The 24,461-nt window shown below is 36.0% G+C and overlaps 1 long non-coding RNA gene and 1 pseudogene across 1 annotated transcript; one reads left to right on the top strand and one right to left on the bottom strand.

Moving 5' to 3' along the window:
* Window positions 1–1,651: 1,651 nt before the first annotated feature.
* LOC145580242 (uncharacterized) lies at window positions 1,652–3,126 on the bottom strand. Its single transcript, XR_014099346.1, has 3 exons — window positions 2,367–3,126; window positions 2,163–2,252; window positions 1,652–1,789 (listed from the first exon to the last, which is right to left on the bottom strand). It is a non-coding gene; the product is annotated as an uncharacterized LOC145580242 (long non-coding RNA).
* A 16,515-nt stretch (window positions 3,127–19,641) lies between these two features.
* LOC145578050 (protein SRG1 pseudogene) lies at window positions 19,642–23,282 on the top strand (annotated as a pseudogene).
* Window positions 23,283–24,461: the final 1,179 nt, after the last annotated feature.

The raw sequence follows: 24,461 nt of genomic DNA, 5'->3' as shown, positions 1-24,461 counted from the left end.
TGAGATTTTCTCTTAGATGGGTGGTCAAGGAGAAGGGCAGAGCATATATATATGGGTTTACTTTATCAAATTGGTGAGAGTATATGACTTGATTAATATCTTACCGTATATTAAGACTGATAAGTTTAGCTTATTTGACACCTAAGTTAAACTATACTTGCAGAGTTATAATTAGATGAGCTGCATTCAAGTATAGAGTTTTGACATGGAAACCACAAAGCTATTATAGTCTTATTTGGTACAACTTAATGCTACTACGTCTCACTTGAAATCAAGTGATTTTGTTTCTTCCTGCTATGATTAGTCGTGCCAAGCGCCAACTTGTCATGTTGTACGCTAGCAGCTACAAATTGTTTTTAACTTATATGGGCATGATAAGTGACAATGGTGTGTGTTGGGTTGATTTACTTTGTTTTATTTCTGCTTAATTTGATTTTAATTGTAGTACAGTGTATGCTTTAATGTTCATACTTTTATGAGATTTGTCGTGTTACATCTTGTTATCTTGGAAAATTAAAGAAAATTGTTTTTAACTATAAAGCCTATTAGCTCAATTGGTAGAGTTGTGTGGCAAGTGTACAACGATGTAGGTTCGAATCCTACATAGGCTATTAAAAGATCGATAACCATACATTAATAAAAGTTAACTATAAAAGTGTATAGGGTGACTTTGTTTATATAAGGATCACTATGTTTAAAAAAAAAACCATAACAATGGTGACTATGTAATAATGTATGTATTGGGTTACTATATGTGTCAATATAGATGATTACTTGTATTTCAATATTGAAGCTGAGCTTAACAAGATCATCCTGGAAACTGACATTGTGAAACTGTTTTTGCATCTAAGCTTTTAATGCTCTACTTCTTGATATTTCAACAGGGGTCACTATAGGTGAAAAAATGGATGATTATATTTAGATTGGAGTCACTAAGTGTAATAATAAGATAATTACAAAAAAAGTAATTATATCTAAAAAGGGATCACTATATGTAATAATAAGATAATTACAAAAAAGATAACTATATATAAAAAGGGGTCACTATATGTTTTTTTTTTTTTTTTTTGTTTTTTAAGAAAAGATAGCACAGGCCTTATTATAATAAATCAATCTTCGCTGAAGTAATGATGCTTTGCGGAAAAGAGCCAATATAGACTCTTTCAATGTTACTAGTTTACTACTACTCTACTAGTATCCCAACGAGCAATCGTATGAGACATAACAGACCCGTCTAACATGAGAAAAAAATACAATAATCGAAGTTAAAGGCCTTAAAGCTATCATTATTCACATCTTCAATAACTAGGTGAAAAGCCGTGACTCCATTGCTCCCGAACTTAATAGCACGGACAACCTCTTGCGCTTCACTCTCTATGAGTCTCCTTGCTAGCTACAGAGTATATCTTACAGCCTGAGCTTCTGCAATCTCTGCTTGGGGCAGGTGGATTCTCTTGATAGCGGCAGCAACCAGTTCACCCTTATAGTCTCTAGCAACCACCCCAACCCTGCCCATCCAGCACTTGGTAAATGGGCATCAACGATCAGTTTAACATAATTTTGGGGTGGGCACTGGGCAGGACCACGATGCAGCAGCAGGGGTGACGTTCAGAAAAGCCATAACAGCCCCCACAACATGTTTTGAGTACTTACAGTACTCTTCAACATACTTTGTGAAGCCTGCAGCAACCAGCACAACACATGGTTGTTACCTTCTAAAATAGCCATGCTGCGACATCTCCAAGCTGCCTAAAGCAGCCCTGCAGCCTGCCTATGTCTATGGAGGTCACTATATGTAAAAAAAAAAAGGGTCAATATATGTAAAAAAGGGTAACTATATGTATACAGAGGTCACAATATGTGGAAAAAATAGTGAAAAATGGTAACTATTTGCTAAAAAGGGTCCCTCTATGTTTATATGTTAGCATATGTAGGATTCGAACCTACATCTTTTGTGCGAATGAATATACACCGTGCTCGACCAATTGAGCTAATAGGCTGGAATAATTTAAAAAAAATTCAACTATATGATTCTCCAAATCCTAAGTGACTTTGAGAACAACTCATTGTTCTCTGCTTGTCACAAAATGACAAAACAATATGTTGAAGGTCATCTTCCTAAATCAAATTGAACTAACAAAATGCAATGAAGAAGTAATTACCATCAATTACAGTAGAAATATCACTCAGATTATTGTTATCCTCGTGTTGTTCATCTCCTTTAACAATTATTATCCTCGTGTTGTTCGTTCCTTCATATTTGAGATCTTGAATTAGAATACAAATCCAAAAATATAAAGAACATAACAAAATCAGCATAATCAATTTTTCAAAATTAAATCAAAGTAAAGAGTAATAATTGATACCTTCATTGTTATTTGTGTTTGATTTTGATTCATGAATTGATTTGTTGAGATCAATTGCATGAGAATTTCGTTCTTCAATTGATAAATTTTGCATCGCAATTTTGTCGATGATGTTTTAGCAGAGGAGAGAGAATAGTCAGTTTTTTTTTCTTTTTTTTTAATGAAGGAAAACTGGGTATTCGTAGGGGTTTTGTTAGAATTGGACTGGGTAAACTCTCGTGGGCTATTTGGTTCTACCATTGGCACATGAGACCATAAGGTCCACAATAAATTTATTGTGGACCAGGTCCACCTAAGAATTTTTGTCTCCTCATTCCCCTTCTCCTCCCGTCTCACTCTCTCCTCTCTCTTTGTCTTGCCCTTTCTATCTCTCTCAATCTTTAATTTCTACTATGCTTATGGAGATAGTAGCTTGATTGTTGCGCTACTTTAGGTGAATCGATCGAAGTTGCGGTTTTTTTTTTAGTAAAATTCGACCGTATAAACTCCAAATCTAGAATTTTTATGGTCGAATTGACCATTAAAACCTTAAGAAATGAAAAAAGGCTAAAGGTATGTTGATTTTTGCTTGAATTCATGTTTTTTTTTCGAGTTTTGTGGTTATGGGTTTTGGGGTTGATTTTTGTGTGTTTTGTGGTTGATTTTTGTGTGTTTTTTTTGTGGTTGATTTTGTAGGTTTTGTGGTTGATTTTCGTTGGTTTAATTTTCATTTGTTTAATTTTGTTGGTATTTACCGATTTTTTTTATTAAATTTTCGTGAATTTTTATGATGTTTTTGGGGGTTTGTGGTAGTGGTGGGTAAGGAGAAGTTGGGTGGCATGGGTGTTTGGGTAGAAAACGGTTGGGTACGGGTCGGGGCAGTGGGTGGGTAGGGGGCAATGGGGGTTGGGTGGTGTAGACACCTATTTGTGTCTCCCCAAAACCAAACCCAGTGATGAATGCCTTGTGCGTCGTGTCATAATCGAATTAGGTGAAAGTGATTCGAAAGTCAAATGTTGCGGTTTAGTTTTAATTAATTTCTTTTCTCTCTGTTTTTGAAAATGACCTTATTTGTTTGAAAATGTCCATTTCAGTTTATTTTGGTCCATGATAAGGGTCCAATAATAGTGTAGTTGGATGGGGCTTGAAAAGACCTTTCCAACGATATATTATAAGCCCAATTCCGATGAATATTGAGGAAGTTATGGCCAAAATACTAAACTGACACCCTTTCACTATTTCGTTCATATCTTTTTATCTAAAAAAGATTTTAATCTGATTCTAATTGCATTTGAAAGTAGACTTCAAGAGCTTTCCAACGACATATTATATGACTTATTTGGACTTCTAGATCAAAAGATATGATAAAAACAAAATCCGCAAAAACTGTCTCTGTCGCCAAACGACAGGCTTGTCGCCTCGCGACAGACTCTGTCGCCTGGTGACAGGATAAATTCTTGGCGACAAGGTCGGTTTGATTAGCGACAGCGTGGAATTTTATTCCTTATCAAATTCCATGATTTTTCGGACTATTTTCCTATAAATAGGGTCCAAACTTCTGTTTTCATTCATCAATGATTCATCATCAACTTTCATCATCAATTCTCTCAATCAATTACCATCATCTTTCATCAATTCATCAACTCTCATCCTCAATTCTTTCTTTTCTCTCTTGAGCAATATATATGCTTTCTTTCTCTCTCTCTTTCTAAACTAGCTTTTTACATACAATATTCCGCATTCACAAGACTTAGAGTCTCTTAGCCAAGTTCGAAGTTGCCTTCGCCCTAGACGTGCAAGGTTTGATATTTTCTGAGGGTTTGGTCCAAAACTAGTCTAAACTTTACTTAACTTTATTTCAATTTATTCTTTAATTATTCTTTATTTATTTTCATTGAAGTTTACTAACTTGTGTATTTTGTTATTAGAAAGAGGTACGAGGCTTCAAAGTAAGTAGATTAGCTTACTCCCTATTTCTTTCACAATGTAGATTGCATGCTTATTATTGTTTATAATTCCTAGTATCATGTTAGGATGCTTTTAATGCTTTCTAGTATCATGTTAGGATGTTATGTTATGCTTTCTAGTGTCATGTTTAGGGTGCCTTTAATCTTTTCTAATATCATGTTAGTGCCATGTTAGGTTTAAAGCTTTGTTCTTTATTGCTTAGTGACATGCTAGGATTTGTTATTAATCTTATTAGTATCATGCCTAGGATCTTGCTATTATTATCAAGCTTTATTATGCCTTATCATGCTATTATCATCGTTATTATTATCATCATTATTATTTATTGTTTATTATTATGTTGCTTGATTTATTTTATTGTTATTGCTTGATTACACCTTTTATAATTGTTAAAGGGAATTTGTACTTGAAATCACGCTTAATAAGATAATTTATAATTTGGTTTACGCTAATATGATTTTAACTCAAGTGATCGCCGATAATAGTCTTATTTGTGCATTAATATTCAACCAACATAGATAAACATGTTAGGTTTAATATAATGTTTGTATGTTATTCGAAAAGCGCGCATGAATACGAGCAGAACAAAGTAGAGGCCTATTTTATAGGGCGGGTCCTTTCTTTTGTAGATTGGATTCGTACCCTCATCCCCGGACCCTATTTGGTTCAAGACCTTATGGAGTAGTTGATGGTCCTTTTGGATTGTCTTTTGGGTACAAGTTCCTTAAAACTTGTTGGCGACTCGTTTTAGCTCTTTGTCTTTCCCTTTGGAACGCCACCGTACTTTAGTGTATGATCACAGTGGGGTTCAAGTTTGGGGTTATCATAACGCTTGAAATATTCCTTACAGTTTTTGGCGACTCCACTGGGGACGATTTCTATTTATATTCCTGAAATTTATTAAATTTTGGCAATTATTTAGAATGAGCGGATGAGACTCGAAAAATTCTAAGTATTTCATGTGCGTGATTCGATTAACATTATTGTCATATGCATTAAAAGGTCCTCATGGGAGCACCCCATGAGTCAATCCATAGGAATTTTACACGTAGGAAATTTGGGAAATATCTTTCATGACTAGAATCGAAAAGATAATACGAAATCTGGAAAAATTCGAAGAACACAGAAACTTGCCAAGGCATGTAGGAACTAGCGTATAGAAAACAGGGCTTGTCGCCCGTAAAAAGTTTCTGTCGCCTGGCGACAGGATTTTTTTTGCGGCGACAGTCCCTGTTGTCTGGCGCCAAGTTCTTCCAATACCGAGCCAGGGGTCTGTCTTCTTGCTTTGACCATTTCTAGTGTTGTTGGCTCGATTTTGCTTATTGATTGAGTCATTTTCTCACTTTTCTGAAACCCATATGTGTTCTACATATGGATATAACCCTCTGGGGGTTCCTGCTTCGCCTGCCCAATGGAGTATTCCACTATCTTGTGCAAAGCTTAGATTTGGGGACGTGTAAGTTTTGTGAATCCACCAAACCATGGCGTCGAGTCCGATCTCATATCGCACTCGCGGAATCTTGTCCATTCGCTCCAACCCTCCCGGTAGGCTTGTGTGCAATGCATATGGATTCTTAACCATGGACCTTTTTGACTTAACCCATATCCTCGAACTTTAGAGAACTAGAGCCATGGTTAGGTTGCAAACTCATCATATTGTGACTATGTGAACTACTTGTTTACCCTTGCTTGTATATATTATATGTGTGTTAACCGTTTGTTTGACTTGTGTTAAAGAATAAATAAACTAACCAATGACTAAAGGACTTTGTTTAATTAATTAATTAATTAATTTGAACTAATAGAATTCCCTTAAGTCGAGTCATAATTCCTTTTAGTCAACCCGGATTTTTATTCCCGTATACTGCACATGCGTCAACTTATTTGGGTCATAGCCGGAGTTCTAAGAAGAACCATGAGTCGTACAACCTATGGATCTGTAGCCCTGGGTTTTATCTTTAATTTGGCGTTGGTTTCGTCCCAATCAGAGTCACAGATTAAAAGTTATGACTAAAATACCACAGCCTGTCCAGTTTAATGCACATACGTGAAGTCTTAATTTAGTCTTTGCTTAAGTCTAGTTACATAGTCTAGCCACATGGTCGTGACACAAGTCTTAACATGTCACCTAAACTCACTAGTCTTAGCACACACTTTGTACATGTCACTATGACCATGTCTTAGGTTCATGCATGAGTCGTTTTTCCGTCATTTGAGTTGGGGGTCCATTATATTCCTAATTCTTCCATATTTCTTCATCTACATCATCTTCCCACTCTCCACATACTTTCTCCCGAAAAAGAATTGATGTGATTGACAATAATAATAATAAAAAAAAAAAAAAGTAATGATGAGACAAAATACAAGGCAAGCTTCTCACTAAGATTTCATGCTTTCTTCTTCTTTTTTTTCAAACCCTTCCCCAATAAGTCTAGCATAGGCACCTTTTGTCTTCCTTAGATTTATTACATAGGTTTTTTTTTATTTTTGTTCCCCTTAATAAAATGAGCATTTTAATTCCTTGCATATGATCATTGCATTGTCAAAAAAAAAATAAAAAATAAAAAAAATCGCCGAATTAAGCACAAGGTATACCAATGATGGGAGGCACCTCTTGTAGCCATATCATATCTCTCACCCTTTAAATATATAATCCTTTTCTTGATAAACCACTTTGAGCCTCGTCTAACGATAGACCTTTTTTTTTCAACCCACATCTACTTAACCTTGGGATGGGATGGTGTGTAACTTATGCAATTTACAAATATGAAAGCTTGAGTGATCTCAAAAAAATAAAATAAAAATAAGCAAAAATTAATAAAAGTGTACAAAAGGGCAAGTGTTCCAATGTCTTGGATATAAAAATGTATTTGATAAGAACATGTCTCAGATTGCGTTTCTTATCGAGTGCTCGGTACCGTGCCTGAGAAACATGAATGCCAAGTGAGTGATAGACCGCATGATCGGGATTGCGCACACTTACAAAAATAAAAAAATGCAAAAGCATAAAAAAGAAGAGCAAAAGCAAAAAAAGAAAAAGAGCTCAAAAATGAAAAACTCAAGCATAAAAAATACAAAGATTCAAAAGCAAGGTTGCACACCTTGGGGGCTTATCTAGGGTCTTGAGCCTTTATCCCCTTCTTCTCTAACCTTTAGCCTAACCACGTTACAACCCTTAAAAGGACCTTTTTGAGGTATACATACACTTGTGCGAGGTTCGGCTAGAGCTACGTTTGGCCTGATTCCTAACGGATACGTAGGCAACCTCACATTAAGGTGCGGCCATAACAAAAATGCATTCATTTTCACATTCACACACTTACACCATGATCATATCAAGGGATTTCCAATGCCCATCCCTATTTACTTAGAGCTAGACTTGGGGGCTTGATCCTTACATCATTAGCCTACCTAGCCTAAGAGTCATCATTATTTGACTCTTATCAAATAATATTTTTCCACACCATTAGCCTTTGCAGCTTAACTTTAGTGTCACTTTCACACACATCACAGATACATGACCAAATAGACTTCCAATTAGGAACCTTTTGTCATGAAATCTTAACATAACGTTGAAGCATGGTTTGTCATATCACTCATCACTCATCACTTATAATCATCATTGTATCAAGAAGTATGAAGCATTTAGCCTCCGTGCCTAAGTTACCTAAATACTTTCATAATCAAGTCAACTAAGATAGTTTAGGATGAATTAATCCTTGCACCTTGAGGGATAGTATCAAATGAATATACTTGATTAAGCTCATTCAATATGCACTATTAAACACTTTGATTGTTTTCCGCGTCTTTCTTTTTTAGGGAGAAAGTCGGTACCCTCCACAAAAATGACGGAAAATTTTTGCTTTTTTGCATTTTCGAGTCATGTTGTGTCATATTACATTGAGTAGAGTCTAACACATGTGTCAAACGACTTGAGTTAAGTCATGTCAAATCAATGAGTCAAGCAACACTAAGCCTTAGGTCAACCCTAAGATAATAAAAGATAAGCAAAGTCCTATAGTCTAAAATATAGATGCAGGTACATTCCAGCGAGCAAGAATGTTTCCGGATTTTTTCGAAAAACCGCGAGTATAGATATATGAGATTCTTCCAAGATGAGAGAAGTTTGAGCAAATTATATGGAGATGAAGAGCCTTAATTTGCAAAAGATTTGAGCAGATTTGGTTGTAAGGAAACGACCAAATTGAAAGTTCGGAGCGATATCGCGGCGACAGGCACTTTTGGCTTGCGCTGGTGCAGCGACAGGTCACGTGGCTTCATGATGTGGTCATATAGACCTGGCTCAGCAATTTTGGGTTCCTTGGTAAGCCAGTTAGCCCCTATAAGCAATTTGACATGATTTAGTAGTCGGCTCGATTACAATCACAATGAGTGATCGACCTGACAAAAGATCGTCTCACTTAACTTAAAGCGCCTAAGTATTGGCTCATCGCAAGCACCAAAATAACGGCTCACAACGATTTCGATTCCTAGGATGGAAGAAGATTTGAAGATTCGAGATGACGAAGCCTTCAACAGGGGGCTTTAAGATTGAAAAGAGTCTATTTCTTGGATTTAAGAAGGACGGTTTGCGATGAAGCGACCTTCAATAGCTTTCACTATGATTGGGGAGGTTATTATTAGATTTGAGAAGAACGATTCAAGATGAAGCGTTCTTTGATAGCTTTCGCTAAGATTGTGAAGGTTATCACTTGATTTGAGAAGATAGCACGAGATGGGCAATCTTCGACAACGCCCGCTAAGATTGTGGAAGTTGTCATCAAGATTTGAGAAGATAGCACGAGATGGGCAATCTTCGACAACGCCCGCTAAGATTGTGGAAGTTGTCATCAAGATTTGAGAAGATAGCACGAGATGGGCAATCTTCGACGACGCCCGCTAAGATTGTGGAAGTTGTCATCAAGATTTGAGAAGAGCGGCTCGTAATAAGGCACCGAAATAATGGTTCAAGGCACCGAAATAATGGTTCAACAAATAAGGCACCGAAATATTGGTTCAATAAACGCACCAAAGTAATGGTTCACAAAGGCAAAAAGCACCAAAGTACCGGCATAAATATAAAAGCAATGATAAATAATGATATTAAGGGTCAATAGGTAGAGTGATTCTTTGGCGATGTCTCAACATAAAGGGAGATTGTTTAGCGGCGAAGTACGGTCGAGACGAGGTAGTGTCACAAATGATGGAGATGGCGAAGCAAGGTCACCTTCGGCGGTCCCTCAAGGTAAAGAAGAGATTGTCTATAGCGGCGACATACTGCTGTGGCGACGTATGGCCACACCCAGGAGATGACGACATACAGTTATTTTCGATGATGTTCCCGAAATGCTGTGGAGGATTATCACCAAGAATATTGAAGACGACGACATATAGTTATCTTCAAAGATGGCGTTCACGAGGCAATGTGGAGGTTGTCACAAACAACAAAAGAAGCAACAACAAAACGGTTACTTTCAGAGACGTGTGCTCGACGGTGCAAGATACGCGTTTCTTAACTCTCTTATCTGTTTTAACTAATGATTGTTTTGCAGGTATCGGCGTTATAAGAATGATTTGGAATTGCAGAACATTTTGAATCATTCTCCGTCCCTATCGATACTTTGACTTTCGTTTTCGAAACTTAAGTTTCTCCAAACTCAGTCAAAGTGGGGGCTTCTGTAGACACCCATTTGTGTCTCCCCAAAACCAAACCCAGTGATGAATGCCTTGTGCGTCGTGTCATAATCGAATTAGGTGAAAGTGATTCGAAAGTCAAATGTTGCGGTTTAGTTTTAATTAATTTCTTTTCTCTCTGTTTTTGAAAATGACCTTATTTGTTTGAAAATGTCCATTTCAGTTTATTTTGGTCCATGATAAGGGTCCAATAATAGTGTAGTTGGATGGGGTTTGAAAAGACCTTTCCAACGATATATTATAAGCCCAATTCCGATGAATATTGAGGAAGTTATGGCCAAAATACTAAACTGACACCCTTTCACTATTTCGTTCATATCTTTTTATCTACAAAAGATTTTAATCTGATTCTAATTGCATTTGAAAGTAGACTTCAAGAGCTTTCCAACGACATATTATATGACTTATTTGGACTTCTAGATCAAAAGATATGATAAAAACAAAATCCGCAAAAACTGTCTCTGTCGCCAAACGACAGGCTTGTCGCCTCGCGACAGACTCTGTCGCCTGGCGACAGGATAAATTCTTGGCGACAAGGTCGGTTTGATTAGCGACAGCGTGGAATTTTATTCCTTATCAAATTCCATGATTTTTCGGACTATTTTCCTATAAATAGGGTCCGAACTTCTGTTTTCATTCATCAATGATTCATCATCAACTTTCATCATCAATTCTCTCAATCAATTACCATCATCTTTCATCAATTCATCAACTCTCATCCTCAATTCTTTCTTTTCTCTCTTGAGCAATATATATGCTTTCTTTCTCTCTCTCTTTCTAAACTAGCTTTTTACATACAATATTCCGCATTCACAAGACTTAGAGTCTCTTAGCCAAGTTCGAAGTTGCCTTCGCCCTAGACGTGCAAGGTTTGATATTTTCTGAGGGTTTGGTCCAAAACTAGTCTAAACTTTACTTAACTTTATTTCAATTTATTCTTTAATTATTCTTTATTTATTTTCATTGAAGTTTACTAACTTGTGTATTTTGTTATTAGAAAGAGGTACGAGGCTTCAAAGTAAGTAGATTAGCTTACTCCCTATTTCTTTCACAATGTAGATTGCATGCTTATTATTGTTTATAATTCCTAGTATCATGTTAGGATGCTTTTAATGCTTTCTAGTATCATGTTAGGATGTTATGTTATGCTTTCTAGTGTCATGTTTAGGGTGCCTTTAATCTTTTCTAATATCATGTTAGTGCCATGTTAGGTTTAAAGCTTTGTTCTTTATTGCTTAGTGACATGCTAGGATTTGTTATTAATCTTATTAGTATCATGCCTAGGATCTTGCTATTATTATCAAGCTTTATTATGCCTTATCATGCTATTATCATCGTTATTATTATCATCATTATTATTTATTGTTTATTATTATGTTGCTTGATTTATTTTATTGTTATTGCTTGATTACACCTTTTATAATTGTTAAAGGGAATTTGTACTTGAAATCACGCTTAATAAGATAATTTATAATTTGGTTTAGGCTAATATGATTTTAACTCAAGTGATCGCCGATAATAGTCTTATTTGTGCATTAATATTCAACCAACATAGATAAACATGTTAGGTTTAATATAATGTTTGTATGTTATTCAAAAAGCGCGCATGAATACGAGCAGAACAAAGTAGAGGCCTATTTTATAGGGCGGGTCCTTTCTTTTGTAGATTGGATTCGTACCCTCATCCCCGGACCCTATTTGGTTCAAGACCTTATGGAGTAGTTGATGGTCCTTTTGGATTGTCTTTTGGGTACAAGTTCCTGAAAACTTGTTGGCGACTCGTTTTAGCTCTTTGTCTTTCCCTTTGGAACGCCACCGTACTTTAGTGTATGATCACAGTGGGGTTCAAGTTTGGGGTTATCATAACGCTTGAAATATTCCCTACAGGTGAGTAAGAATAGTGGGTGGGTGAGGATTTCATTTTTTTTTCCCAAATATTTGCTCATGGCAGACATATGGAGTACTCCCTCTATTTTCTTTTATTTGCATCAATTTGACTGGCACATTTACCGAGATGTAATTTTAACCATTAATATCTTTAATTGTCAATTAGTAAAAATTATAACAAAATTATATTATGAAACTAGACATTATGACGAATCTAATGATATATTATATAATATTTATTTATTTTATAGAGGTGAAAAAATCAAGTCAACCATGGTAAGTGAATAGTGAAAAACTCAAAGTGATGCATTTAAAAAAAAAAAACGGGGGGAGCGAGTATTAGGGGACTAAGTTTTTTAGTTTCCCAAGTAGCTTTTTAGGGGACTCACTTATTAACTAAGGGACTATCTTTTTTACTCACCTTTGGTTAGTTTTTGGCCGGAAAATACCCTTGAGGTCCCAAAAGGTGTAAAATTGAAAAAGATGGACCCTAGTTTATACTTAACTCCCAAACAGAGCCTAGGTTTATAGACTTATGATATAAAGTATTGTTAGTAAGAGATAAAAATAATATTAAAAAAAAAAAAAAGTAGTGTGGGTGGGGTTGGTAGGAAAAAGAAATAATAAAATATTTTTGAAAGTGGGATTAGTGGGAGAGAGAAATTATAAAATAATGATGGATCATTTTCAAATATAGTAGTCTTGTAGTGTTGCAACTAATATGATTGAAATGGTCGTAAATGAAAAGTGTTGCAACTAATGCGAAACAAAGGGAGTAATGTAAAAGATTCTACTTATATCCATTAGGCAAGCTATAGTTTAAATTTTATGAGCTTTAATATTTGAATTTTTTAAACTATGCATAGAATGGGTATTATACTAAGGGGTCGTTTCGTTGGGTTTAATCATCAAAGGGAATGGGAATCAGCTGCCCTCATTCCCTTTGTTGTTGTTTGTTAGACCATTTTTCCCATTCCCTTTACCCTCTTCATTCCCCCAAATCCCTCTAAGTTCATTCCCCACCTCCCCTAGACTTTTCCATTCCCATTCCCTAGCCTCCAATAACCACCATCCCACCTACCCAAATCACCGGAAACCCGCACCACCGCACCACAACCAAGGACGGATCTAGGATGTATACATAGGGCAGGCTGTATAATTTATGAAGTAATAGAAAGTTATTACCTGAAAGAAAAAAAAATATTTAAAAAACAAATGACAAAAGGGAGAAAAAAAAATTGCTATTTGTGGGATTAGAACCCAACACCTACAAAACCATAATAGACACTATAAGGCTAGAAAACCAACTCATCCAAGTATATTCAATGTAACAACTAACAAGAATTATTTATATATACTAAATTTATCCAGCATAGGGCGGGCCGTAGCCTGGGTAGGCCCGCCCCGCCCTGGATCCGTCATTGACCAGGACTAGTCACGTCACCACTCGTCGCGTCTCCCCCACCCCTCGTTGCACCTTCCTTCCTTTTGCCGGCAAACCGCGCAGTCCCGAAACCCTATCCCCATCCCCGTAAAAACCTAAAAAAAGCCTTCTCTCTCACTGTAAAACGGTCGGGCGACGGGTTTTACGAGTGTAAGCCTAATTTATAAGGTTTTCGAGGCTAGGGATGTTTTCGAGGGAGGGGAGAGATGTAGGGGGCCGGTGAAGGGCGGAGGAGGGTTGACAAAGGGCAGCGAGTGGTTGGGAAGGTGCGGTCGACGGTTTGACAAGGAGGGGATGGGGTTTTTAGGATTTTTTGCGGATGGGTCAATGTTTTCAGGGGAGGGGGAGTGCTTTCCGAGGAGAGAGGATGGGCGGTGAAGGGTGGGGGATGTACGGCGAGGGTCGGCGAGTGACGCTGGGTGGTGGTTGGGTGGTGGGGTGGCTGGAAAAGGTTTCAAAGTGAAGAAAATAGGTGGTTCTATGGTGGTGGTGTGGTGGTTTGACGGGTGGTTTGTTTTCTTGTGTTTTTTGTAATACAAACAACATTGTGCTTGAAATGGTTTTTCTTTCCATTCTGCTTTTTTTCCTTTGTTCATTCCATTCCGTTTATCCTGTTCAAACCAAACGACCCCTTAATTCTTTCTTTTTTCCTTTATTAATATAGCATTGGTTTCCCAAAGTGTTGATTCTCATTTCTGTTTTTTCTTTTTACAAAAAATAATAATTAAAATGATCCAAATGACCCCTACTTTTTCAAATTCCCTTACCCTTGCTTCTTTTTCCCTAGTTTTTTCCCTACCAAAATTTTTTGTATTTTAAGAGTGGGGGATAGCTCATGTGGTTAGAGCTTTCCTCCTGATTTCTGTCAATCTTGGGATTGATTCTCATCACCCGCTTTAAAAATAAAAAGTTTTTGAATTTTTTTTCAATTATTCATTATTGCTATTTCTTCCGTTATTTTTAAGATGCATCACTCACTTTCCTTTTCAATTAGTAAATTCTCTCTATCTCTCCCATATCACATAATTTCTCTTTTTTCTTTCTCTTATCTCTCTAATCTCCAAAAATTGTTTACACATTTACTAATTTCTATGTGCTTTTCACATTTTTCCTTAATTCCCATAAAATATGAGATACGAGAAGTATATTATGGAACAAAAGGAATAAGTCCACCAACTTTTGTGATAATTTTTTACTACCCGTACCCTAACTACCTCACTTCCTCTTTTTATATTAAAATAATTACTTTCGACAAAATTCTATTGAGCGATTCTACAAGGAATCACCTAAATCTATGTCAATCAAAGTGTAACACTTAACAAAACAAAGGGAGTAACTATTAATTATCATTGCTAAATAAAAGATAGCAAATTTTGATTTTTACCACCTCCAAAAAACGACTTATTTGCTTTTACCATCTATATATATATATATATATATATATAAAAAAAAAAAAAAAAAAAAAAAAAAAAAAAAAAAAAAAACCTTTTATTTTACCACCCCAAAAAAAAATGAAGTTGGCTTTTACCACCAATCACCGCCAACTAACGGATTCCGTCCATAAATTCGTTAGTAGGGCCTACCATGTCCATGTGTCAATATATTATTGAGTAAATTTTTTAAAAACATAAAAAAAAATAATAAAATAAACCCTGCCACCAACCGACTACCAGCCTCACCGTCGGATCGGCTACCATTCCCACCACAGCTGGACCGACTACCAACCCCACCACCGGACCGGCTACAAGCCCCACCACCAACTCGCCGCACAGCCAGCCAGCCACCGCACCAACCACATCCACTGCACCCACAACACACCAGCCACAACCACCGCACCCACAACGCACCACCCACGGCCACGCACCGCACCACACAACGCATCACCCATATAGCCCCCTCCTACCGAATTCTGACCACTCCTAAAACCCTAGTCACCACCAAAATTCGAACTCCTAAAACCCTAACCACCACCTAATTCCGACCACCTCCTTAGCCAACACCAAATTTCGACCGTCCCTAGCCCTAATCGAAATTTCGACCAACCGAGGTGAGTCGATTTCGCTGCCGGCTGTTTGACATGGAAGATCGAGGGAGATGAAGAGGAAACGTTACAAAGGTGGGCCCTACTAACGGATTCATGGACGGAATCCGTTAGTTGGTGATGAAATTCAATTTTTAGAAATTTTGTTGGTGGTAAAATAAAACCTTTTTTTTTTTATGTAGGTGGCAAAATATCAAACCGTATATTACGGTGTGGTTTAGGTTATGCATATCTCAAATCGCGCCAAACCAGATCACATATAACCCTAGGAGAAATTATATATATTTAGCATTTCTCAACATAAGTCTATCATGAAGACCAAAAAAAAAATGTTTTATAATTAAGGAGGGTGTTAAAGAGAAAGAGAGATATGGAAAGTGAAGGAAAACAGTGAGCCTAGGAAATCAATTATAGTACCAAGTGTTCAAGAGTTAATCAAAGGTTGTTGAGAATTTCCTGAAAGATACATTCGATCTGATTAAGGGCCTCCAATAATATTAGATGATAATTACGAAAGTAAAGAAAATTATTGTTCTAATAGTCATCTTCAATTACCAACTATCAACATGGAAGCTTTAATTAGTGGTGACGAAGAAGTTGCACTTAGCATGCCAAGAGTGGAGCATTTTCAGGTTTAAATTCGTCTCAATCGTTTAGAAGGGTTTTATTTGCAATTTTTTCGTTGTTTAATGCTTAAGTTTAATCCATGAATACATATAATAACACATATAAGTAATACTTTGTACATAGTATATGTTTTGAAAAGATAATATTATAAAGGAAAATTTGTCTGGAAGAGACATGTATGTTTACTATTTTGTCTAGAAGGATCTTATATGTTTAAACTGGTCTAAAAGGACCTTATAAGTTTATTTTGTTGATTGAGGAGACCTTGAAATCGAAATCCGGCAATAATTGTCTTTTTTCTCCAACGTTAACCTCCCACGTGACCTTAAGAAAATGACCTCTTTTTCTTTTTTTTCCCACGATTTCCCACCAATTCGCTCTTCTCTCTCTTCTAATCCCCAAATGACACAAATCAAAACAAGGGAATTTGAGGAAAATTAGGAAAAAATGAAAAGGTGGTCAAGTTTCAAGGTTACAGGACAGGTCAACGTCGGAGAAAAAAGTCAATTATTGTTAGATTCCGACCTCAAGGTGCCCCCACACAACAAAATCAACTTATAAGGTCATTTTAGATCACTTTAAACATATAAGGTCCTTTCAAACAAAATAGTGAACATATATGTCCCTTCTTGATAAATTTTCCTATTACAAAATAGTATATTGATATATGAATTGGATTGACAAAAACACACTCAATAATCATTTTTCTTATCGGGTATTTTCTAGAGCTAGAGTGCACAAGTGGATAAGATATATTCATTATGTAAAGAAAGATAATCTTGATAGGAAAAGATGTACTTATGAAAGTTATAGGAAACTTACAGTGTGTTCAGGTAGAGAAACGGTTGGGAGGGGAAGGGGAGGGGAAAAGATAATAGAGTATAAAACATATTTTTAAGCCTCAATCATAAACTTGAACTTTTGGTTGAATTGATCTTTTAACTTGGTATCGAAGCAAATGTGACAAAAAGATCACGGCTTTAAATCTTATCCACCCCTCCTTTTAAAGTGGGATATTAAACGCGGGGTACGAGGAGAGCATATGTTGCATCCACTCTTCAAGCCCAATAGGATCTCGTATGAAATGGCATGATAAAGTATAAAACATATTTTTAGGCCTTAACTATAAGCTTATGGTTGAGTTGATCCATTAACAAAAGGATGAGTTTTCCTTCCAAAAATCTCTATTATTAGAGAAATCAATTTCTCACTATTTTATCCCGTCATTTCTTTCCCCTCCAATTCCCTTCCTTGTTCTTTGTCATTCCTCTCCCCTCCAACTCCCTTTCTTTCTCTCCATTTCGTTCAATTCAAATAAAGTGTTGTTTATTGAGGAGGAAGATAAGATAAGTTCCTTAAAAGAGTTCCATGAAATTTGACTAGTAGGTCACTAGAGTATAAGGGAGTCTTGAATATAAAGTTTATTTACTCCCTCTGTCCCGTAATACATGACAAAGGCAAACATTGTACACATGCAAACGCACTAATTTAACTTCATTTTTATATAATTAAATATTAAATATTAAAAATTGAAAATTAATAATCCCACCTTTGCCTTTTCTCTTTAAATAATCTCACCTTTTCGTATTCCTACAATAATCCCACTTTATACCCCTCACATTCTAAAAACAGGCCTTTTGACCTACAACTTGCTAATAGGATTTTTTATTTTAAAATACTCTTAGCTTCTTCAACCTCAAGTCTCACTTCTTCAATTTTCTTCCATGGCCACCACCCATACCAACTCCCTTCCATAGCCACCACCACACAACATTCCATATCCACTACCACACTAACCCCCCTGACCACCTTGAAACCCCCTAAACCCGACCACCCCTTACCCGAAAACTCCTTAATTCGACCACCCCTTACCCGAAAACCCAGAAATCTGACCACCGCAGCCACCTAGAAAACCCCTAAACTCGACCACACGAAACCCTTAAACCCAACCATCCTCGAATCCTTTAAACCCGACCACACATGAAACCCCTAAACCCTTAATTTTGCTGCTGTTGTTTGGCGATGAATGGGTTTAGGGGGCTTGTTAAATCGATCAGCATACATTTTTGAAAAAGTGGAAATTGTGATTAAGAATTTGTCTTCACCTGATCTTAAATTTGGGTGGGGGATTCATATTGTTCAAGAAATTAGATTGTTGGCTAAGAAATATAATCGTCAGATCTTGGATGATGTTATTCTTGAACTCCTCAATATTGACATGCTTAGGTACTTTTTTTATTACGGTTAATGGGGGTGGAAGAGGGGAGATTAGCTTCAGTTCGTCGGGGAGGGGGTTGTTGTTCGTCGGTGAGGGGGCATGGGGGCTACTGTTCGCCGGCAAGGATGGTTGATATTGGGTGGTCGGGATTCTGGAAGGACTGAAGGAGGTTAATCTAAAAAAAAAAAATGATTTGTTTTTTTAATTAAACAAAAACAATTAAACCAATTAGAAAGTGACACGTGGTAAGTCACCTTCTAAAATAAGTTACCAATTTCACAAATGGGTAAAAGACTTGTTTTGAGAATATGTGGGTTAAAGGTGGAATTATTGTGGAAATACGAAAAGGTAGGATTGTTTTAGAAAGAAAAGATAAAGGTGAGATTATTAGTTTCCAATTTTCCTATATTAAAACCTAACATATTTTATATATTTTTATTATGTTAGTAAAAAATTATGGTCAAATCTAATGCATTAAAAGTGAAAAAAAAAAAAAAAAAAAAAAAAAAAAAAAAAAAAAAAAAAGTGCAACATCTCATGTATTATGGGACAGAGGAAGTAATAATTTGTCATATCTTTATTTAGGCACACACAACAAGAAGGTATAACTTGTTTGTTCGTTCCATTATTAGTAAATCATAATATCAATGTTTGAAGATATAAATTTTTGGGAAAATACAAGTTTATCTGGCATATAAACGAATTTTTGTTAATTTGGTGGCATTTCTGTAAATATATTAAAAAAGCATGGTTATTTATTCAGTACTTTTTATGAGCTGTCTAATTACTGTTTGCAGCTTACTTTTACTGTTTGATAAGGAAATTATACATGTACCCCTCAACTAGTACATAAAAAGACGCATGTACCCCTCCACTGGTACTTGAAAAGACAATTATACCCCATTTTATTTATCTGGGAAATTAACTGGATACAGCTCTAAATTTTTTTCCTCTTGATTTGTCCTGTCAACTGGGAAGACACGTGACTCTTTTGGTTGTGCAGATGTGCTCACATTTTGAAATCACATATTTACAACCAATAATTTTTTTTTTTCTTTTTTGACAAATTTACAACCAATAATTATTTGAGCGACTTCTCCAATTTTATTCAAGAAAAACTTCCTTCCTTTTGAAATAAATACCCCAATTTCACATTATCCCTCTGTCTCAAATAAAGCGTTGAATTCTACTTTATATGGTTTTAAAATAGGGAAATTACCTTTGCTTTTTTTTTTTTTTTTTTTTTTTTTTGACAGATAGGGAAAGGAGTTGATTATCACTATTATTGTTTGACATTTTACTATTATTGTTGTTAGACATTTTACTATTGTTTCATCTTTCAAATAATGTACTCGAAATTTATTAGCTAGTGTTAGTATGCAAAACTAGAGGTCTTATACAAAGATATAAAATGTAAATGCAGCTCATAAATCATGGTGTAAGCTCTTCAGTGGTAAAAAAAATTAAAGTTAGAGACATGAAAAATCATTCAATCTTCCAATGCATGAAAAGAAAAGGTATTAGCAAACTCCAACAGACATAGAAGGGTTTGGACAAGCCTTTGTTGTATCAGATGACCAAAAGTTGGATTGGGGTGACATGTTTTACTTAACCACCTTACCTAAACATTTGTGGAATCCCTACTTGTTTCCCATGCTACCTCTTTCATGCAGGTAATCCATTTTTATTTTTGACTTTATGAAAGTTAGAGTTACATATAAACATTAGATACATGTTCTTTGATTGGGAATTATTATGTGTGAGAATCTATGACCAGTTTACATATTAATTGGTATTATTAAGGTTTAATAATTGTTAACTTTTCTTTCTAATCTTTTTATATACACATGCATTTATCGTTTTCATTTATATATATAAGTATACAACTATATACCAAAGTTTTCGAACAATTCATCCATACATTTTCATAAAATCAATTATCATTGATTCTAATGTAAAGGGCTTAAAAGATTGGAGAGATATTCTTGTGTAATATAGTGTGTTAAAGAACATCCAAGTAGAGTTGACATAATTCCTCATAAGAAAAAAGGGAAAAAAGGTAGAGTTGATAATAAGGTTGGACCGAGCCAAAACTAGGCTGTAACAAGCCCGTCTTTTCGTGTTGGCTGATTTTGTGAGGCTTGCTAAGATAATAGAGCCCAACATCGCACATCCAACTAGTGACTATTTGTGGCATGCATGCTAACTGGCTTAGTAGACTCATCTTATTTTGTTTTGTACAATGTACATTATACTCCATCTGTTCCTATTTGTCAATTCTAACTATAATTGTAAAGTATCATTCTTAAATTCTCTTGAACATATATTTTCAAAATCTCAACGTTTTATAATTTTATACGTTATCAAAGATGTTGATGGTTAAGCATGTTCTTTGGATTTTATTTTTTTTTAAACAATGGTTAAGCATGTTGATGGTTAAGCATGTTCTTTGGAAATTGCAATGAAGTAAATGTAGCAAACAATAAGAGACAGAGCGAGCAATAATATACGAAGTATGTAACTCAGTGCTCAGCCTTATTTATTGGATTAGTTGGGGTTATAATAAGGGACAGAGATAATCTTGCTCTTAGCATTAGTAACTTAACAGAAGCTGATTCCTGTAGGGACTTGGGAGGAGTTATTTGGTTCCGTACATAATCAATTTCAGCCTAGAGGTGTCAAAATCGAACCGATCCGAAAAAAACTATCTGTTTCGAACTGTAACCGATCCGATTTGATTCGAGAAATTCAAGACCCAAACCCGATCTGTAACCGAACTGAACTCAACCCGAATCCGAATTCGACCCAATCTGAACTTAACCCGGCACCGATTTGATCCGACCTGAACTCAACCCAAATCCGATTTGACCCGACCTGAACTCTAACCGAACCGATTTGATCCGACCCGAACTCAACCCGATCCGAAATTGACCCGGCAAATAACCGATCTAATCCGATCTGTTTTGACCCGAACTGATATTAACCCGACCCGATTTTAACTTGATTTGATTTTTACCCGATCCGAATTTAACCAGGCCATAATTAATTTTTGACCTTTTTATTCAAGTTCTTATACTGATCCGTTATTATTAATAAGTTTACGTTTTTTACTACAAAGAAATAATCCGGAGTAACAAGTTTACTTCATGTATATACCAATTATATAAAATTATTTTCTAAGCTTTATATTCATCTCATCTAAAATTTGCTACAAATAGTTTGTAATACTTCAACATTAAAACCTCTTCTTTTAACTCGATAAAATATACTCCGTATGATACATGAATGACTTGATATTGACCCAATAATAAGGTAAAAACTCAATAATAATTCTAGTTTAAAAATAACCTTATTTAAACATGAATTGGGTCAGCTCGATTAAAAATCAGCCAAACACAAAAGGAATTGAATTGAAATTGACCAATTTAATGAATCAACGGATCAACCTTATCTTAATCAAACAGAACTTGACCGAACCGAAATCAACCCGACCCAAATTCATCCGACCCGAAATTAACCCGTTTTGAACCCGATCCGAATTTATCCGAACCGAAGATGAACCGATCTGGAGTTGATCCGGCCCATATCCGACCCGGACTCGATAGACCATGACCCAAATTTGATCCGACCCGAATTTGACCCGATCCGACCCGATCCGTATTATAAGAATAATTTTGACCTGAACATATCCGATCCGAACAGACCCGACCCGAATAGACCCGACCCAAACTCCATCCGGTTATCCGAATTGACACCTCTATTTCAGCCATATCTTATTTCATGTCATTCCATTTCATTATGGGTCATTTTTTATTTTTTTCCCTTGTTTAGAATTAAATCTTCATGTACGGGTACTACTATCACTATTTCATACAGTGACACCCTGGAAAATTACTCGGCCGAATTACAAAAGCTTGTTAGGAAGATACTTGATTATATGGCAAAAGCTCTAAATATAGACAATGATCTCAAAAGCAATGTGTTCAAAGCAATGTGTTCGGAGAAGGACATCAATCGATGAGAATGAACTACTATCCACCTTGTCCGCAACCAGATAAGTGATCGGCTTAAAGCCTCACAGTGATTCAATTTCTCTCATCACAATCCTTCCTGAGGTTAACGATGTGGAAGGCCTCCAGATCATGAAAGATAACAACTGGGTGTCGATCAAGCCCTTATCAAACGTCTTTGTAATCACTGCCGGGGATGTGCTAGAGGTACGTAAATTTGCAAGTAACAAGTTCGCCTCGCATCGATGAATGAGTAATACCATGAAAAAGCTCATTAACTTTAAACTAAAGTCTTGTACTGAATGTACAATGGAGATCATGAGCAATGGAATTATTGGAATATACAAAAGTGTGTTACATCGCGCTGTAGTGAATGCTGGCAAAGAGAGACTATCAGTTGCCACATTCCATGGTCCATCACTTGATCATGAATAGGTCCGATCCCTGATCTAGTTACTTCTACCACTCCGGCAAGGTTTAAGAGAATCAGAGCCATTGATTACAATAAGGGATTTTAAGCTCATCCTCTTGATGGGGGAAGATATCTTGATGTCAAGACGATTGTTGAGAACGACCAACATTTGGGGTAATTTGAACCATACAACTGATAAATCATACTCGCGAGATGTCCCTATGCATCTGCCATAAGATCCGCTGTGTAAGTTATGTTATGTATCTCTACAGGAATGTAGCTAGGAGCATCCTGAAATGCTTTAAACGTAATAAGGATTGTTTCTTAATGGAAGGAAGAGATGATGAACTACTTGATGGTTTTTATGACGTTAAGGTTTGTAAACTTCACACGAATGATATTGATGATTATCCATTGATTAAACCCCTACCACAGCCAAAGCATGAATGTTATATAAGGGCTACCACGGCCAAAGTTATACTAACAAAATGGCTTGCTTGCTTAGCTATGTTCCAACAGTTAAAGCCTTGCTTGCTTATGGATCCGTACATCTTAATATAAGATCTCTACGAGTCCTTAATGTTCTTTATCATTATACTACCAAGCGTCCCTTTCTCCTGGACTATTCTCCTCCATTCAAACTGCAAAGAAGCCGAGTTTGTTACAGCAAATCTAATGTCCGCAAATGGAACAAAAATGGATATTAAAATGGCAACAATTGTGCACAAAGAAGCTGCTCTTTATAAGTTATTGCTTCATTCAGCCAGTTGGAGGGTCGATCAAATCCCTCCGTGCTGTGTTGAACGACAACAATGCCCTTTGTAATATGGTTCTTCTATACCTCAACAGAGAGCTAGGAGCTTTAGAGATGAAATAACATGCAGAAAATACGAGAAACTTAATTTCTTTTCCTGATAACAACCTAGAACATATCCATAAGAATATCACCCCAGAATAACCAATACATAAGTTCTAAAATGGCTATGGTGACACAGCTCCATAAATAAATTAATCGCTTACATGAATCGCAGCATGTTAGCAGTAATCTAGATAAATAAAAGTGTACCAATACTTTACAGAAAATTTCGATATACATACCAGAGTTCCACGGACCAATTGCTTCATTCCCCCTACCCACCCTTGCACCACTTCCTCCAATTCAAATATATGCAAAGTCAAACCATTAAGTTCAACGTTAACAACATACCACAAGATACTTGCTCTTGTGTTACAATATCTCTGTGGCTCTTGCTGGACCTAATATTGATACAGATTTTCCTTGTTAAAACACAATGTAAATAATGTAATGCTGCATAATATGCAAGGTTGCATAAAGAAAACAAACAATTAGGCATCATTCATAGTGAAACAATCATGTAGAAAGATAGTTTAACTGCGCACTCAATTAATCATATCAACAAGTAACATTGAGATCAAGAGATGGAATTCTATTCCTCTGTATTTATTGCAATGAAAGGAGGAGATTAATGGGTAATCAAAGTGACGAGGGAAGAAAATGGTGGAGTACTTTCCTATGCACTCATCTAACAACCTAAACAAAGTGTAATTAAAAATTCTATTAACTTACATTCATCCACATAAGACATAACTATAAAGCATGGATTTTTTATAATATTTATTTAAGTAAACAAAATGAAAGAGGCACACACTTGAACAGAGAGGCAAGCAGCACACAGACCATGTAAATGAACTCCAACAGAAATTGCAAATTATTCCATCCTATGCAGAATATACAGCAAAAACATGTTCCAGTCAATATGTAAGTAGCAAGCAGCTCGACTTTAATTTTATTAC

The sequence above is a fragment of the Chenopodium album genome, chromosome 14, assembly GCF_948465745.1.
Source record: "Chenopodium album chromosome 14, dcCheAlbu1.1, whole genome shotgun sequence".
Lineage (NCBI taxonomy): Eukaryota > Viridiplantae > Streptophyta > Magnoliopsida > Caryophyllales > Amaranthaceae > Chenopodium > Chenopodium album.
Note: the sequence above shows the minus strand (reverse complement) of the source record. Positions and strands in the feature narration are given on the sequence as shown.